The sequence below is a fragment of the Palaemon carinicauda genome, chromosome 19 (genome assembly GCF_036898095.1).
Source record: "Palaemon carinicauda isolate YSFRI2023 chromosome 19, ASM3689809v2, whole genome shotgun sequence".
Classification (NCBI taxonomy): domain Eukaryota; kingdom Metazoa; phylum Arthropoda; class Malacostraca; order Decapoda; family Palaemonidae; genus Palaemon; species Palaemon carinicauda.
In genome coordinates this window covers 21,689,543-21,707,525 of record NC_090743.1, presented here as the reverse complement: position 1 = coordinate 21,707,525, position 17,983 = coordinate 21,689,543, and the positions used below count along the sequence as shown (strand labels likewise).

The following is a 17,983-nucleotide window of genomic DNA, read 5'->3' as shown; positions in this document are numbered from 1 at the left end:
GTCATCATTCCTATTTCTCAAGTAAACTTTATGAATGAAGTGGCTAGCCCTACGCCATTGTTCTTAAACCCAGTAGACGGTGGTATTCAGCAGCAGTTAGGTAAATGAGTGAACGGTAAGCAGGTAGCGAACCACGGCCACGACTTATTACCATTCAGCTGTACCTTTCTCCTAGAGGCGATCTCTCCAGACGAAAGTACTGTACTTTCCAGGTTTTTCACCAAATATATTTGATATGAAGTTGCTAGGCGCCATAGATGTTCACGGGGATTATGTACCAACGCCATTTAGCATCTCTCGATAGTCACGCATTATTTAATAAATCTCTGCTTTACTTCGCTGAAATGACGAACAACGACATTGCATTAGAATATACATTGAAAGCACGGACGAATATAACGCTGAACTGGTGTAGATCAGCTGTTCATAGTTGCTACTCGGTATCGGAAGGGAGAAAGTTATCAAACTGCAATGTTTCCCTGCGGCGTCTCGAAGTTACGAATATAATTGAATTTCCATGAGGAACGCGTCCCTTTTTTTCCATGTTCTTGGGTCGTATTAACCTTTAATATTGTTAAGGAAACAATTTATGTATTGAAGTAAAGTATGTTTCATTTAATGGTAAATTGAAGCCGTCATTTAACGTAGAACCTGTTTTTTCAGATACATTTCTTTCAGGTAAAGTTGGTTTGTGTGGCTGCTTCGATATATAAATAATTTATAGTAATTTGTAGAGATCAAGGAAATAGTCGGAATTTAAGGAGAGAGAGAGAGAGAGAGAGAGAGAGAGAGAGAGAGAGAGAGAGAGAATTTCCTTCATACTCTAGTGGCTGTCCTATTAAGAAAATACCTGACATATTTTGAAATATTTGCCCTGTTGCCCAATGAGGATACATTATGGCCTCTCTCTCTCTCTCCCTCTCTCTCTCTCTCTCTCTCTCTCTCTCTCTCTCTCTCTCAAATGCAATTTAAAATCCTTTAAAAGAAATGGATCGACTGTGACGACCTTTACGACTTTTATGTTTTAAAGAACATTGATATGTAAAGACTAAAATATATTATTGTGAATATCAAGTAGAAAAAACGTTTCGCAATTATTCTAAAAATTTATAAAACAAAGTTAACAAACCAATTAACGTGTTCCTATTAAAACAGTGTTGATTGACAGCTCTTATCTATGAATGAGTACATCTACTGCTCAAAATATTTTTTTTATTAAGTACGTTAGAGAGTTCTCAGAAAGACCTCTGGGTTTGGGAGCTTCTAGTTCATCCATCGCTGAGTGTGTGTGTGTGTGTGGGGGGGGGGGGGGCTGGGTGACGGGAGCACTTGTTATTGTGTGGGAGACATGTTGATACATTTACTTTCGAAACGTTGTGTATTAGGAGTTGTGTCCTTGGAAAAATTCTTACATGCTTTCTTCTCGAACAGAAACTTTACTTTTATTTGCTTTAGTTAACTTTGCTGACATTTACTCTCAAATTTATATTCTTCGGAAACACTTTAAACTTTCTTAAATGTTGCATATCCCATTCATAAATCATTCTTTTTTACTATAGCTTTGTTATGCATGTCATTAATTTTTCTTTTCTTTTTAAACATGAAAATGCAAATATACTTCAGTATGTAGAATTTTAGACCAGCACTGTAATAGTCGAGCTTGACTCATTGGACAGGTTAGTCTCCTCCTTTCAATAATAATAATAATAATAATAATAATAATAATAGTAGTAGTAGTTGTTTTAGTAGTAGTAGTAGTAGTAGTAGTAGTAGTCGTAGTAGTAGTAGTCATAGTAGTAGTAGTAGTAGTAGTAAGTAATGATAAATAATAATAATAATAATAATAATAATAATAATAATAATGTAAAATATTAAGGAATGTAGTTCTCTTGACATTCGTTCCACCTACGTCAAATACTTCCAACGAAAGTAGACTCAAACGAAATCTCATCATTTGTAATGTGAAAGAGGCCGTCTTGTGGTGTGCGGTGTCTTGACCATTATTCTATTAAATATAGATAATGCAATTTCGACATACAGTTGAACTGTTTATGAATGTTGCTAACCATAAAGTCTCACGCAAAAACCAGTATCATCTTTTTTGAATAAAGAGATTTGAAAGAATAGTTTCCATTTCAGGTAATTTTCATTTGAAAGTAAAATTTTACCATAAAATTGTTTTTATCAGGTGGAAGCAAACATATTCAAGTAACCTTTTTTTTATCAAAATTTTTGTTTTAAATCTCTCTCTCTCTCTCTCTCTCTCTCTCTCTCTCTCTCTCTCTATATATATATATATATGTGTGTGTGTGTGTGTGTGTGTGTATTTGTGCTTGTGTGTGAGGTGAAGGACCGATAGCCGAAAAACCCAGTGTCCACTGGGGGATTAAAACAACGATCTCTTATTGGGTCCTGCTGAAATAAAGGGTGGGCCATGACACCCTAGGAAAGAGCAGTTCTCTTTATATGTGATGAATTTTAGGATTGAGTAGTAATGAAATAGGAAGTATTAATCTTGCCTTTAAACCCTTTTGATGTATGTAAAGAAAAAAAAATGAGATTTGATTTCATCACAATTGAAAATGGAATATTTTTTTTCCAATTGGACGACCTTAAAATTCTTGACCAGTTTCTCCTCTCTGGGTGTGTCTGATTTTTATGAATATGTTTTACCATTACGTTTCAAAGCACGTTTACTCAGTCAAGAAGAGAGTTACTTTTGTACTGGTAACGAGGTTGAGAAAGATATGTAGAATCTGCCCTTTTTTCCTATCAGAAATTGCTATGATGAACGGTAAGTTACAGACCACAAATAACCAAATATCTAAAAAATAAATAAATAGTAAGTGGGTCTGATGCATTTTTCTTTCGCTATTTCCCGTTGTGTCCTATCTCACCATTCCCGGCCGGCTATATATCTATTCTATCTCACTAAAGTTTCTGATATTTCAAATCCTTATAACAACTAGGATTCGTCGTATTAATTGCATTCCAAAGATTCAACTGAAACATTTATCCAAAGCTGGAGGTTGGAAGTGAACCCAAACAGGCCTTCAAAGAGGTTTATTTATTTGTGATGTTCTACAGTACAGAAATATGTATGACTGTTATTATGGGAAATTAAAGTTTTATTTTTGTGTGAAAAACGCTGTATACTTCCGTATACTGTAATCTCTCTCTCTCTCTCTCTCTCTCTCTCTCTCTCTCTCGAGATATATATATATATAGATAGAGAGAGACAGACACATACACACACACACACACATATATATATATATATATATATATATATATTGTATATATATATGTATTTAGAGAGAGAGAAATTATTCAAATATATGGTATTCTATAAGCAGATTATCAACACGTTTTGGGCCTTGTCATTCTAATACATCAAGAATGCTTAAGAAAAACTTAGAGCCTACATTCATGAAGAAAATTCTACATAAATAAATTCTAAGATCTGAAGATTCAAAGTAATGGTGTCTTGTAATTATACAAGTATAAATAAAAAAAAATATTGTTTTTAAAATAAGAATGAAATTATGTTCTCCATAAATGTTCATAATCATAATTATGATAAATGACAAATATCTGTTACCGTAACAAAGGTCATTGTAAGCCACAGAGAAATGGGCCATTTAGTGAAACCTCTCTCTCTCTCTCTCTCTCTCTCTCTCTCTCTCTCTCTCTCTCTAATGTTTGTATGTCTTTTATTGCAATTTTTCCTTTCGTTCTGCTAACTTATTTCAATTTCCCGTTTACATCTTTGTTACCCTGTGCTTATTTTTTTTCTTATGTCGTAATAAGGCAAAAGAAAATTAAAATAAGCTTTCAATTTTCATTATCCCTCACTAAATACCCCTTCATTAATTCCTTGCAATCATGCCATCTATATTTTTTTAAACATGATTTTTCCTTTTTATCTAATTTGTTCGTCTTCATTATGTTTCCATGTTTACTTATATAACTTTTCGTCCTGTCTTTTTTACCACCTGTCTCTTGCTCATTATCATTTATTTATTTGATCTACAATAATCATCTAGTTAGTTTGTTTTCACTATTACTCTTCTCATTATTTTTGTCGTTTGTTTTCCCACCAGGTTAATTTATTCTCTTTTCAAGTTTTGATTACCATCTTTCATCTTCCGACAGAAATTCCGATTTATTTCCATGTTATCTTTTTCTCCTTTCAGTGATGCTCTCTCCGAGAGCTAGAGTATCTATCTCCCTCTTCAATTTAAAGGTGCGCTCCGCAGAGAGAGAGAGAGAGAGAGAGAGAGAGAGAGAGAGAGATAAAAGCTGGCTCTCCCTCTCCCTGGAGTGCTCAATCCGACGACTTATGTTTTCCTGTTGAATTTTCTTCTACCAAGATTTTTTGTGACTGCCTATTTTTTCAATGGTTTTTTTCTGTTTTTTTTTTCCTCCAATAGCTCTCACCTTTTTCACTTTTTCTCTCCTTTTTATGCGTTTCTGTTGCAAGCGGATTTTTTGCAGTATATCTTTTTTGGAATTATTGATCTTTTTTCTTTGTATGATCAACAGTTTTTCCCAGTGGATTTTTGTATAGAGTAGGTAAACGTTATTGGTAAGAAAAACGAAACTATTTGCAAGGTAATATGCATAAATATACATGTATACTGTATTTATTTGGATGTATACAGTATGTGTATATATACAATGTATATATATATATATATATATATATTAACAAATGGAATGGTAAAAGCACATTATATAAAAAGATAGAATAGATAACTTGACGAATAAAAAAAAATTGTCGTTTTACGTTTGTTTACTTACTTGTTTGTGTGTTTTCTATTTATAGTTGTAAGGTTGGTTTTGCTTTTAGAAACCATATTCGTTGATTTCACTAGCTGTAGTTACTATTCTCTCTCTCTCTCTCTCTCTCTCTCTCTCTCTCTCTCTCTCGGTGATTGACCTAAATATGAAATATTTTCCCTTCAATTGATTTTATTAACAAAACACAAGAGTTCGATTTTCTCCATTTATTGTAAATAAAAGTGCGTTTAATCCATTTATATGCGTGATTACATCATACATATTCATGACTCATGAATTAATACTATTTTAATGCTGTAACGCCAGATCAAGAAATAAATGAATAAATTACGCGAATGTAACGACGATGTATGTATGCATTAGGTTACATTTCTGTAGGTTTGGAAGGTGCGTGAGGAGGGAGGGCCAAGAAGTTGGAGGTAGGTACGTTGTCAGAGGCGATATTAGGCCGTCCTTGTCTACCTTGACCCTACCAGACCTGCGCCTCTCTCTCTCTCTCTCTCTCTCTCTCTCTCTCTCTCTCATGTGTTAGTAACAAATTACTTTGTTCTAAATTACAGTTCAGTACCTACATGTATCTCGCATACTTCTCTAAAATCACGTTCCTTCTCTCTCTCTCTCTCTCTCTCTCTCTCTCTCTCTCTCTCTCTCTCGTTAACTGTAACTGTATATCAGTATCAAATTGCGTCGTTCATAATTGTTGCTTTTCTCAACTTCCCCTGTGCATTTCCTTTTAAATATTAGAATTATTATTGTGTATTTTATAAATTTAGGAAATGCTCTTTTATTTTAGATCATATTTTAGGTAATACTGCGCATTTATAAGCAAGGTCTGTAGACCTTGTTTATAAGTATTTGGGTATGTACATATTTATGCATACATGTATGTATGCATAGATAGTGCGTTTACATGTATTTATATAGAAGCATAGCCTACTATAATTGAACTAACATACTCGAGCCGTCAAAAATGACGTCTATATATTTAGCTGAGAGGCAGACACAATGACACACACACTCACACACACACAGATTTAAGTCTCCCCCCCCCCCACTCTCCTAACTACAACCCGCTGGTTCGGCAATTTGTGGGAGAGTGGGATTTCCAAAAGTACCTCTTGGGGAACCCCTCTCACCGTGGTATGACTACTCTATCTTAACCTGAGTGGGACATGAAAGATATATATATATATATATATATATATGTATATAATATATATATATATAATATATATATATATAGGTGTGTGTGTGTGTTGAGTGAGAGAGAGAGAAAGAAAGCACTTTTGACATTAGTCATATTTGGAGCACTGGCAAGAAACTAGGTTTGAATATGATCGTTTCCTCCTGCAGCATGTTTGTGTATGTTTGGTCTTACAGCTTTATGTGTATGACGCTGTGTATCCTTTAATGTGGCTAAATATAAGCGTTCTTGTATGCGCAGTATGAAATATGGAGGTATAAAGTTGAATAAATTTATGAACATATTACTGTATATCATTTGTTTGCTTATACACACTTGTGAGTTTCTGTTTGTATATTTATTTGATGCACTTCATATATGAGTATGTATATAAAAACGAATACCTTACCTTTAATGGTAACAGGTTGTATATTAATACTAATACTTATACAGTAGTTTGAAAAATTGACATAAAATGGCCTGAGAACTTGGTTGAATTCATACCATACATCGAGATTATCGCTTTTATCAGCGAAAGACCCAAAAAGGGTCAATTTCGACCCATTTTCTAAAAAAAAAAAAAAAAAACCCACGGTCAGAAAAAATAGCAATAATGAGGCCTAATCAGGTCTAAATGAAGAATTTATGAAGGACCTTGCAAAATTAAACTGAAAGTTTGGTAAAATTCATTAATAATATTGAATAAAGTCTTCTGAGATGTTTGAAAGCTGCCCTAAGTAAAACTGATTTCGGTTGTTATGTTAAAGAACGTTATATATATAATTGAGATTTTATAATTCTTGTTTCATACTTTATATAAATTCTCTCACTTAGTTAAGGTGCTCTTTCATTCTTGCAAAGTGTGACCTAGCTCCCATTACCATAAAGTGGTTTAATATTTCCCCTAGCGCAATTTCTTAGATATCAAATGGTCTATCCAAGGAATTATCTTCAAGTGAGAGAGGAAAATTGTAGGGAATTACGTTAAAGAAGTTGAATACATCTATCAGAGGAGATCTGTGGGATTGGATGAAAATTGAAAGGCAATATATATATATATATATATATACATATATATATATATGTATGTATATATATAAATATATATATATATATATATATATTTATATATACATACATATATATATATGTATATAAAATTGAAAGGCAATATATATATATATATATATATGTATATAATATATATATATATATATATATATAGCAGTTGGGAACTACGGTTGGGCCCCACAAGGAAAACTGTAAGTGGCATCTCACCGTCAGTATCATAGCTCTTCAAAGATGAGCCGCGTCCTTCCAACACCCGCTCTTCCAACCTCAAGTCTTTCCAAAATACTTTAAATAACCTTTATTTATTTGAGAGTAACAACTCTTTAGGGAATCGTCATCTCTAGCTATATTGTATTTACTATTTCAAAATAGCATGTGACTTAAAGTTTGAGGATAATCATTGTATGACAGATCTTGTTGGGATAGTTGTTAATAATACAACCGTCATTTCCATATGAATTGGTATGATATAGACTCTTAATTGTATCAGTACTGATGTAAAGTTTCTCCTTAACACTTATCTCTTTACAAAAAAGACCCGAAAATAGTTTGTTTATTGCTCACAAATCAGAAAAAAAATAAAACTAAAGGAGGAAAATTATTGCGACTAAGAGCACAATGTAGTCATTTATTAGCCGCCCTCTTAAGTGACCTTGATAAGTAGTGGTTGTTGACCAAACAGGGAATCTCTCAAAATTTGCATGCTTTTAACATGATCTTTAAACTTTAATCTCTTTACATATGCAAGATGTGAGTTTGCTAGCTAAATTGTAAGCTTTTGTTTAATCAGAGAGAGAGAGAGAGAGAGAGAGAGAGAGAGAGAGAATAGTTTAATTGCGTTCGTCTAGATACGGAAAGTACTTTTAGTAGAAAGCACAAGTTGCTGAGTAACAATATCACTCGTTAATAAAAGTTTATTAAATACCAAGTAAATCATCAATTGCAATTGTCATTGTCTTTAGAAATTCGGTAAATAAAAAAATCTAAATAGATAAGAGCACTTATGGTTTTCACTACGCTAGTGTAAAGTATTACATTGAGAGAAAAAAAATCTTCATGTTTGTTAATGCTACATTATTTAAAACGTATATGATATTCTATGTTAACATTCAGTTTTTAATTCTATATATAACGTTTAATGTAATATTTCATCTTACAAGATAATTTTCTTACTTTTCTTCTTTTTGTGGATTGAATGAGGTCACCGAGATTTTTTTTCAAGAAGGAGTTAGGACGTTGTTTTCATACTTTAGTAGTGACGTATCCGTTATTAATATTCCTTGTTTATTTGTTTACTCCAAATTAATGTTTACGTTTGTTAGTTGAACGACAAACGCGCTTATGTTTCCCGAAGAGAAAATAAAAGGATTACTAGTTGTTAGTTGAAAAGTGTGCCCCAGGGCAAGTCGCCTTTGAGAGATGAATTTATTTAATCAGAAGTAACAAAATAAGGAGAAAAATAGGTACGACGTTGGTAAAAGACGTAGCAGATTCATTTGTAACATTCTGCAACTTTGAAATTTCATGTGTATTTCACTATACATTTTAAAGTATAAATTGTAATCTACGCACACACACACACACACACACGAATCTCCACCCGGCCAGAAGTTGTTACCATAAAATGAATTCTAGGTGGATATATATTCCCAAGGTAGAATTCGGTATTAAATGCCATTTGTTGGTGATATATATATATATATATATATATATATATATATATATATATATATATATATATATATATATATATATATATATGTGTGTGTGTGTGTGTGTGTGTGTGTGTGTGTGTGATGCAGGAGTTAACTTGTAGAAGTGGAAAAATGAGACGAGGATAAAGATACTAAATCAAAACTAAAAAGAAAAAGGAAAGGGAATGAAGCAAAAGCGAGTTCTAAAGACCGTGGCATGTCTTGGAAGCTTTTGAAAGTGATGGCAGAGGTTTATAGTGACAGGCGTGGAAGTGTCACCTTCAAGGCCCACACGCGTGCAATTACATCTTGCTCCCCATAAGAGCCTTTTGTGTATTACGTTTCTTTTCATTGTTATGGGAATGTATCAAGTTGAGATTCTCTCTCTCTCTCTCTCTCTCTCTCTCTCTCTCTCTCTCTCTCTCTCTCTCTCTCTCTCTCTCTCTCTCATTTGCATGAACGAAAATGCATTGTAATGTGGCGTTCGCTTTAATTATTCGACGTTTTTTACCCTGGATGGAGACCCTGGTAGTTGTGATGCAATTTAGTTTTAAATTAATCACTGACTATAATATTTTAACTGCTTAGGATGAGGAGTATCATACTGTTACACATTGATAATGTAACTCAAATATATTCGAGTTTTACTATTATAACTAAGATTTTCTTCCTCCTATGGTATGAGGGGCTTTCCAATTTTTATTATATATAATGTACGGAGTTCTTTAATCACATTTTTTAAATAGAAAGTGAACGGAAACAGAGAGACTGTCCAATTTGTTTTTAACTATTTCTACCTGTCAGTGATCTGTTCGTAACAGTAACTTGTATTGAAGATGCTTACTGTGGTCCTGACTGCCAAAGACTGAGTGACGTTTACGGAACAAACTGAAACAGAATTTGAAGTTTGCAATATCGAGCACAGATCTCTTCTGCCCTTTCGAAATGCTTCCACTGAAACTTGAAGTATCAGATTACCATTAAATAGCAACAGAGAGTTATTCTCATCGACATTCGATACAATATGCAATTAAGGACGATAAAGTGTTATCTGAAACCCCCAGATGACAGGTTCTGTTGCAAGTGCCTAGGGACGCGAATAACCTGTGGAACTACCTTCTTTCCATATGTGTTTTATGATGCAACACATTCGCTAATTTTACACTTTTAGGTCGTTACTAGATTGCCTTGCATTAATACACACACATATATCTTCATCATCCGTCGCTAGTCCAAAGCAGGACAAAGACACAAAACTTGTCCTTCTACACGTGTCTGTTTATGGTCTTTTAATGGCAGTCTATACCCTCAGTTTTTTATTTTTTGCTCGTCGGTCCATCGTCTTCTCTTCCTTCACTTGCTTCGTTTGCAATCTCTAGGGACTCATTCTGCTATTCTTCTTGTCCATCTATTTTCTGTCATTCTCATTATATGACCTACCCATGTCCATTTCTTTTTCTTACATGTTGCTAGAATATCCTTTACTTTAGTTTGCTTTCGCATTCATGTTGCTCTTTTTCTGTCTCTTAGTGTTATTCCCAACACACGGAGGTCTTAGATCAGTCTTTAAGAATAAATATTTGTACTTTATGTTTATACATAAACATTGTGATCCTTTGATCTCATTAACACAAACGCAGGTCTCTTGTAAGCGTGTTAACTATCAGCACATGTAGGCTATAGAAAGTTTTCTCAAGATTACCTCTTTAATATACGCACGTAGATGCACAAAATCCTTTTTAGTAACGCGCTTATAGTCTCGCTTAATAACATATATACACGCCATCATCTTCCTAGAGTTCATTTGTATTAAAAAACATGGGCTTAACGCGGAGCAAAGCTAAAAATACCAGTAATCCCGTAGTTATATAAGTATTGGACGGAAATCGTGAAGTTACCAGGCAAATTAAGGTAAATAACTGGGGTCTCTGAAGGAGCGTTGCCGGCTTTTTTGTTCAGTACAGGTCAGCATACTTTTATTTTTCTAATACCATTTGACCATTTTATTAGTAGAAAATTCCGAAGAAAATTGGTAGGCTTCTTGGAGACTAATCTGATGCATGAAAGTTTTCTTGTCCCTGGCCCAAACTCCAATTGGATACATGTTATGAATAATGATGGTATTGATGATTATAGATCAAAATAGCTCTTCGAATACTTTGCAAAACCACTATTCTAAACACATGTTCTTTACCCACACAGTATGTATTGTACATTCAAATGCATAGACTTTTCCCAAGATTCAATTTAAAAAAAAAAAATTATTCTCTCCAGATTCATTCTTAGTCACCCAGATTCAGCCGTTTCAACCATTGCATGCACACTACCTTCCCTACGTCGTTATGGGAAGAAGCTGAGTCCCGTAGACTTCATTTATAGATTAGAATAACTATGGATGAGAAATAAGAGACTGACAAAAGGATATAAATGTGTATTTTGATGAAAAAAAAACTTTTAACATGTATGGTATACGCCATGAATCTTCCTCATTTTACCATTACTGTGATAAAAATAACTTGTTCTCCTAACATACTGCATATAGAAATACATTGCTTAGATCCGAGCGTTACCGTTACATAATCTCTCTCTCTCTCTCTCTCTCTCTCTCTCTCTCTCTCTCTCTCTCTCTCTCTCTCTCAGATTTACTTTTCGTAAGGAACCAGACGCCAGACGTGGTCTGGAGGTGACGCAGTCAGCCTGGGTAGGGTTGCTGTACCAGTCTGTAGTAGTAATAATCTGAGCAGACATAACCTGAACCGGTTGTTACTATGGAAGAAGAGGGTAGGAGTGTACGCTGTAGGATAAGCTAAAACGTGTACATGAGTCCTTTGGCTATAGATCCTACCTGAAGGTTAACAAAACCTGAACGAGAATTAGGGTGGGCTAAATAAAGATACGCGTTTGCTGTAATTTATAATAGTTTTCTGGTTAGTGAATTATGTTCGTACGTCCATGATAGCATCAATGATTTTGAATATGCCTATAATCTCTCTCTCTCTCTCTCTCTCTCTCTCTCTCTCTCTCTCTCTCTCTCTCTCTCTCTCTCTCTCTCTCTCTCACACACACACACACATATATATATATATATATATATATATATATATATATATATATATATGTATATGTATATATATATATATATATGTATATATATATATATATATATATATATATATATATATATATATATATATATATATATATATATATATATGTGTGTGTGTGTGTGTGTGTGTGTGTGTGTGTAGTGTAACAATCTAGCAATTGTGATCCAATAGGAAGGACAGGGTTGGATTTGTAAGTTTGTTTTGTACAGTACACTTGAATAATGAAAAATATTTACTGACAATTAAACAACTCTCATGGGTCACCACCAAAGATGAGAGAGCTTATTCCAAAACTACTTGCTAAAGACCCTTTTCCTTAATAAAGGAGTGTTTGTTACGATAACCTTTGAATTCAGAGTACGCTATCTGGATGTCAGTAGGCTGTAATGGTTTCAGCCCGAATATAGAAGGCCAACCAGCTTATAGTAAGGCTCCAAGTTTCTGATGCATTAGTAGGACTATCTCATTGAATTATATATATATATATATATATATATATATATATATATATATATATATATATATATATATATATATATATATATATATATATATATATATATATATATAAGGACTTGCTGAGAACCTGGAAGGCCGGATGGATAAGTTATATGGGAAATTAGATGTGTAATGAATATATTACCGTGATATCTGCCAATATCTAGAATATTTGTCATGACTGTAGCATTAACATCTGCAGATACCATTTGTGCTATAACGTATAGAAAAAAAAACGGAAAAGCACAATCATTACTTTTAGCTGACGTGTGCCACGCTTAAAAAATGGATTGATAACCATTCACTAAGTTTGTGTATGGGTGCATTTTTTTGGTGCTTCTAATTTTGTTTTGGGTTTAGTTTTTCCATCGCTGAAAGAGAGGAAGAAAGGCATGTTAGTTTTCATTCGTATTGGTGTGGTGTGGCTGAAATTTTTATGGAATTTGTCAGTTTTAGTTTAAGTGATCGAGATCATGCAAAACCAGACAAATAAATATAACACGTTCTTGCAACATCTGTATCACAGCCATTGTTAGACCAGAGGTCGATTCCACGAAACAAAACATCATATCCAAAGCGTTTTTTTTCTTTCCTTTTAGTTAATTTATATATAATATTCTTAGAAGCGATTTCCTAATATGCCATTTTTTAAAACAAATTTCTATTTTGAATTGTGATTTATCAAAGTAATGGATGTCGTCTTTGCTACTAAGAATACAGAAAACAACCCAATTATGTTAGTGGCTCGTTAGCCGAATTATATTACTCTGTCGCTACTACTGTTGCTGCTGCCAGGGGTCGCTTTGAACGGTTGTCACCAAGAGCAGGCAGGACTCCTCTGTGGGTCTCTCTGGGTAGTTGTACCCTTTTGTTACGAGGCTTTTTGCCAAGTTCCATTCATTAGTCGCGAAGGTAAGATATAAAATGTGAAATGTTTTATTTGGGTGAATGAATTGGTGTAACCAGATCAAATTATGCTTAGTTTAAAAAGTAAGTATCGTGCTGAAGCCCAACGCATGCTATCTGCTTGTTGTTTATCTGAAGGTGTTAGCCATTTTGAAGAAATATAAATTAACCGTGTTATTTTTCATTAATATATGCGTGGAATTGGAAGGCTAGCAAAGAAGAACCTAAGCTGCAGTGTTCAAATGTGTAGTTTCTTTGGTGATATTAGGGACGAAGGTATTTTTTTCATATAGCTGTTGCGACTATTACTAATCCAAGTGTGCAAAGGTTTCAAGTAAACCCAATATATATGAACATGTTTTCAGTTATGTAAGGTAATCTTAATTGCGATTGCTACCCTAGACAAGCACCCCTAACAAGTGTTTACAGATTTCTGCTGTAGAACCTATGTTCTCGGTTGTCGATTTTTTTTTAGATATATGCAATGTAACGGTTAAGCTTGGTAAAAATAAGCTAGGGTTGCTGAAGGCGTATGCTGTGGGTGGGTGTTTCACAGAATAAGTTTTACTGTACACACAAGAACCGGAAATAATGCCTCTAGGTAAACTCGCACCCATTACAAAATTTTATACTTTGATATTCCATTATGATTCGGCCTGTCGTTGCCTAAACTACTCCTGGTATAGCTTAGTCAAAAATTCTGGACTAAATTTACCATCATGAATTGGTACACTTCAACCCTACTTGGTATGGTTAGCTCAGCCTTGACATAGGCCAGATATGACTTCACCCAGCAGAATGTTTTGTAGTAGCCCACCCAGCATTATACTGTATATTCTGATAAGTGGTCAAGCCCAGCATTGCCTAACCTAGGGTTATTTGTGAACAGGGTTTGCTATCCTTGTCCATACTTTTTGTGACTGGCTAATCCCTACTTTTAATATTTTGATACTTAGCCCTGTATAATGGACAGTTTTTGAGCCATGGCTTGATTTAAGCCTTAATTTCATAATTTAAACGCACGCTGGCCTGTCCTAGCATGATCCTTCATTTCTTAACTTAGCTGTGACATAGTCTAGTGTAGCAATTTAAGTGTGATTCATGGGTTGTTTTTACGGTATTAAAGAAAAACACGAAAAAGCTTTACCAATGAAGGAATATGGTTTTGAGTAGAAAAATTGACGCTTGCTTTGGAAATTACCTTTATTTCCATCGCAAAAAATAATAAGATGTACTCTAATGTATCCTTCGGTAATGAAGGCCACCCAGTGGCAAGTGTGGGTTTTGGGTGGGGGAAATTTACTGACAAATGTATAATGGTGAAACTACCCTTTTCTTCTCCATACGTTATTCTCTGGGAGAGACAAGAAGTCCCCGAAAAATTGCAGAATATGGGCATCCTATTCCCATGAAATATTTTTCTTTTGTTTACATTTTGTACATAACTTGTTGCGCAATAACATTTTTATATTAACTGCAATAACAACTTTATACTTCCTGCGTGCTAGCCCTCCTCCCACTTTCTACCATTGGAATTCTTCCTGTTCGTATGTAACTCCACGTCCTACTTTCCCCTACTGTATGACAAAGTTTACCATATTTGGGCATGTTTGTATGCTTGAATGTGACACAGGTAGTTCTGTGATGGTTCTATTAATAAAGATAGGTTAGGTTTAAAATGTGTTTGGTGTACTGTATTGTCTCAACTTATAATTCACTACTGTATAAGATATGGATAACTGCTGGCTATATTGGCATTTGTCTTTGTGCGACTAATATAGCTGGGGCATATTGTGTTAGTTGCAATAGCACTTTTCCACAATAAATTCTGATACAGATGGGAATATTTGCTCACAGACCAGTGCTGTACAATTTTCGGTAAATGTCTAGGAGAAGGCCGCACCCGTTTTTCAAGTATTAACAACGAAAAACGGCAAAAAACAACCAGATTATTGTTGCACATCGCATAGAAACATGAGGAAATGAATAAAAAAGAAACTAAGACTTAACTCTTACACACAAAATGTAAGCATAAACCACCTACTACAATTATGGGGGACCCCAGTGGGAAGCGGGGTTTTTGGGTGGGGGGAGGAGGAGAAAAGTGATTTTTCAGGGCACTACCGAACCTAATACAACCACCTAACCTACCCCGGGGGCCCTGTACCCCTACCTAGGCCTACGGGGGGGGGGGGTGCTCCGCCCCCCTGTGACCCCCCATTAAGGCCACAGTGATTTTCAGGGCACCACCGAACCTAAGACACCCACCTAACCTAACCTAGGGGCCCTGTACCCCTACCTAGGCCTACCGGGGGGGGCCTCTGCCCCCCCCTGCGACCCCCCCTTAAGGCCACTACCTAACACATCCATCAAACCAAATCCAAAGTGATGGTACTGCTGTATACATCGTTATACTATCACCATTATAATATACTCCATAAATTAATTAAGCTTACCTTAAACTGTTGGTCGGTAAAGATGTGCTGCTGCTTTGAGGAAAACGTGAAGCCGTTGCGATGGTTCCCTGACTTGCAACTTGAAGTAGGAAGTGGCCAGGTACCCGACGAAGTGTTTTTTCCTCCTACCAAATTTCGGCACTAAATTCTTCACGTCCCGCCACTTCCTCTCCACAGTATTGGTATGAGCCTGTGTCTGTGGATCAACAAAGTGAAGGCTGTGGTTAACAGTCAAATGCTTAAAACCTTCCTCTGCGAGACAGTTATATGCTCGCCAACAGTCAGAAGTTATGGTTGTGCCTGGCTCGATCCCCTCCTTAATCAGCGAGAGCAGGGTGTCACGATCCCGGGTTTCCACAGGGACCAGAAAAAACTTGTGATTCGCGGCAAATACCACCAAATACCCACTGGCCGTCTATTACTCGGCCAACGTTATATTTGTTTGCCGAATTTTGACTCGTCAATTTCCACTGTACAATTGTTGCCGCCAATTTTCTTGCTGCGCCGAAATACCCAATTAATTACAACTTCCCTGCAAAATGATGACCAATCACATACAGTACCTTTATTTAATTTTAATTCAGAAATGGCCACTTCGTAGCAAAACCAGTTTTGAACCCACAAAACTATAAATTTTAAATTAGTTTCAATGTCCAGTTTTCCTTTTGAAAACCAGGCACCCACAAACAAAGACACTTTATAAGAACAACGCTTACGTCTACGTCCTTTCGTAATGTAAGATTTATCACACCTAAAACTATGTTTCTTGTAATCAACCCTACACACTTCGTGACAATGTGGACAGTTTTTATTTTGTAAAATTAAATTGTCTCTCTGGCACAAATCCACAAGTTTTTCGATATTCCCCGAATAGGCTAAAACAAATTCACCGTAACTTAAGAAACAGTCAGCACAAGAAACTGGAAATTCAACTTCTTGTGCAATATCAGATGACGTGCTTGCTACGGCCTCCATGTCTAAGAACGAAATGAAATGGCTGGGTAAGAAAATGTATTGTCGCACTGTGATTGGCCAAATGTCGCGCTGTGATTGGCCAAACGTGAAGACGTCATAATGAACTAGTTTTTCTGCGGGTTATAGTAGTTACAGGGCTCATTTGAGCTAAAAACTAGACACAGTCAACAATAACAACAGACTTAGAAAAAATCTGGGAGGAAGACAAGAGTAGCGTGAGTTTGATCGTCGATATTTCGACTATTGTTGAATTTCACTAAATTATCTCACTCGTATACTGTACCACTATTTACATACATTCCTACACATTCTAGTAAAAATAAATTGAATATCACTGATATCTTCATGCGGCCCTCTCTTAGACATTAACCCAATTTTCTTATACACATTTATAAATTCATGCTCGCATCTTTAGGTATTACCGTGTTCGTTGTCAGGAATAGATAATGCACAAGAAAGGAGTAGGAAAATTATATAGTTCATGCATTTGGTTAGAAATTAAAGTACATATCATACTTGCCCATGCAAAATAAGGCCATGTTATGAGTTTATGCCACTCTTGGGTTAGTTTTCATGCTTGATGGTACACTTGGGAACACTATCCATATAATTTCTCTTCTTGTTTTAAATTTTTTATAGTTTATATAAGAAATAATTATTTTCATGTTACTGCACTTAAAACATTTTATTTTTCCTTGCTTCCTTTCCTCACTGGGCTATTTTCCGTGTTGGGGCGGCTGGGCTTATAGAATCCTACTTTTCCAACTGGGGTTGTAGCTTAGCAATTGATAATAATAATAATAATAGCCATTGAAAAACGTTCAAAACTACTCAAAGTACACCATGTATCAGTCTTATTGTCTCGGTTAAGAGTACAGTACGTATTTTACTATTCTCTAATTTTAGCATTTTTTCATAGTCCTTTGCATCTATTTATCTCGAGTCAATTACAACCTTTCTTTCTTGTGGCTTGCATCTGTTTCATGGATCCTGAGTCAGTTTGTTATATATGTAAAATAACACCGCATGAATATAGGACGAAATTTGTATTTGTAACCTCTCGATACTGTTCTTGCCGAGTCACTTTCTTACAGGGTAATGCCTCACAATACGAAATTATTTGGTTCCATTGTGGGTTTCGCACAGTGATTTTTTTTGCATTGTGAGTTGCCTTTTACATGTAAGTAGCCTCATTCATTCCAGTCCTACAAAAACAACTAATTACATGTTTATAATAAGGCTAAACTTCACCAAACTTATTCAAATACAGTGGTACCTCTACATACGAAT

The 17,983-nt window shown here is 35.0% G+C and overlaps 1 protein-coding gene across 2 annotated transcripts in view; it reads left to right on the top strand.

Annotated features, from left to right (window-relative positions):
- LOC137658514 (terminal nucleotidyltransferase 5C) overlaps positions 1–17,983 on the top strand; it is a 543,056-nt gene that overhangs the window by 461,622 nt on the left and 63,451 nt on the right. Inside the window, exon 1 of one of the 2 annotated variants that reach the window (XM_068393288.1) lies at positions 13,132–13,268. The exons of the other annotated variant lie outside the window; for it this stretch is intronic. The gene's annotated coding sequence lies outside the window, so the exon portion shown is untranslated. Of the gene's footprint in view, positions 1–13,131; positions 13,269–17,983 lie in introns of those variants that run through there. 2 annotated transcript variants of the gene reach the window in all.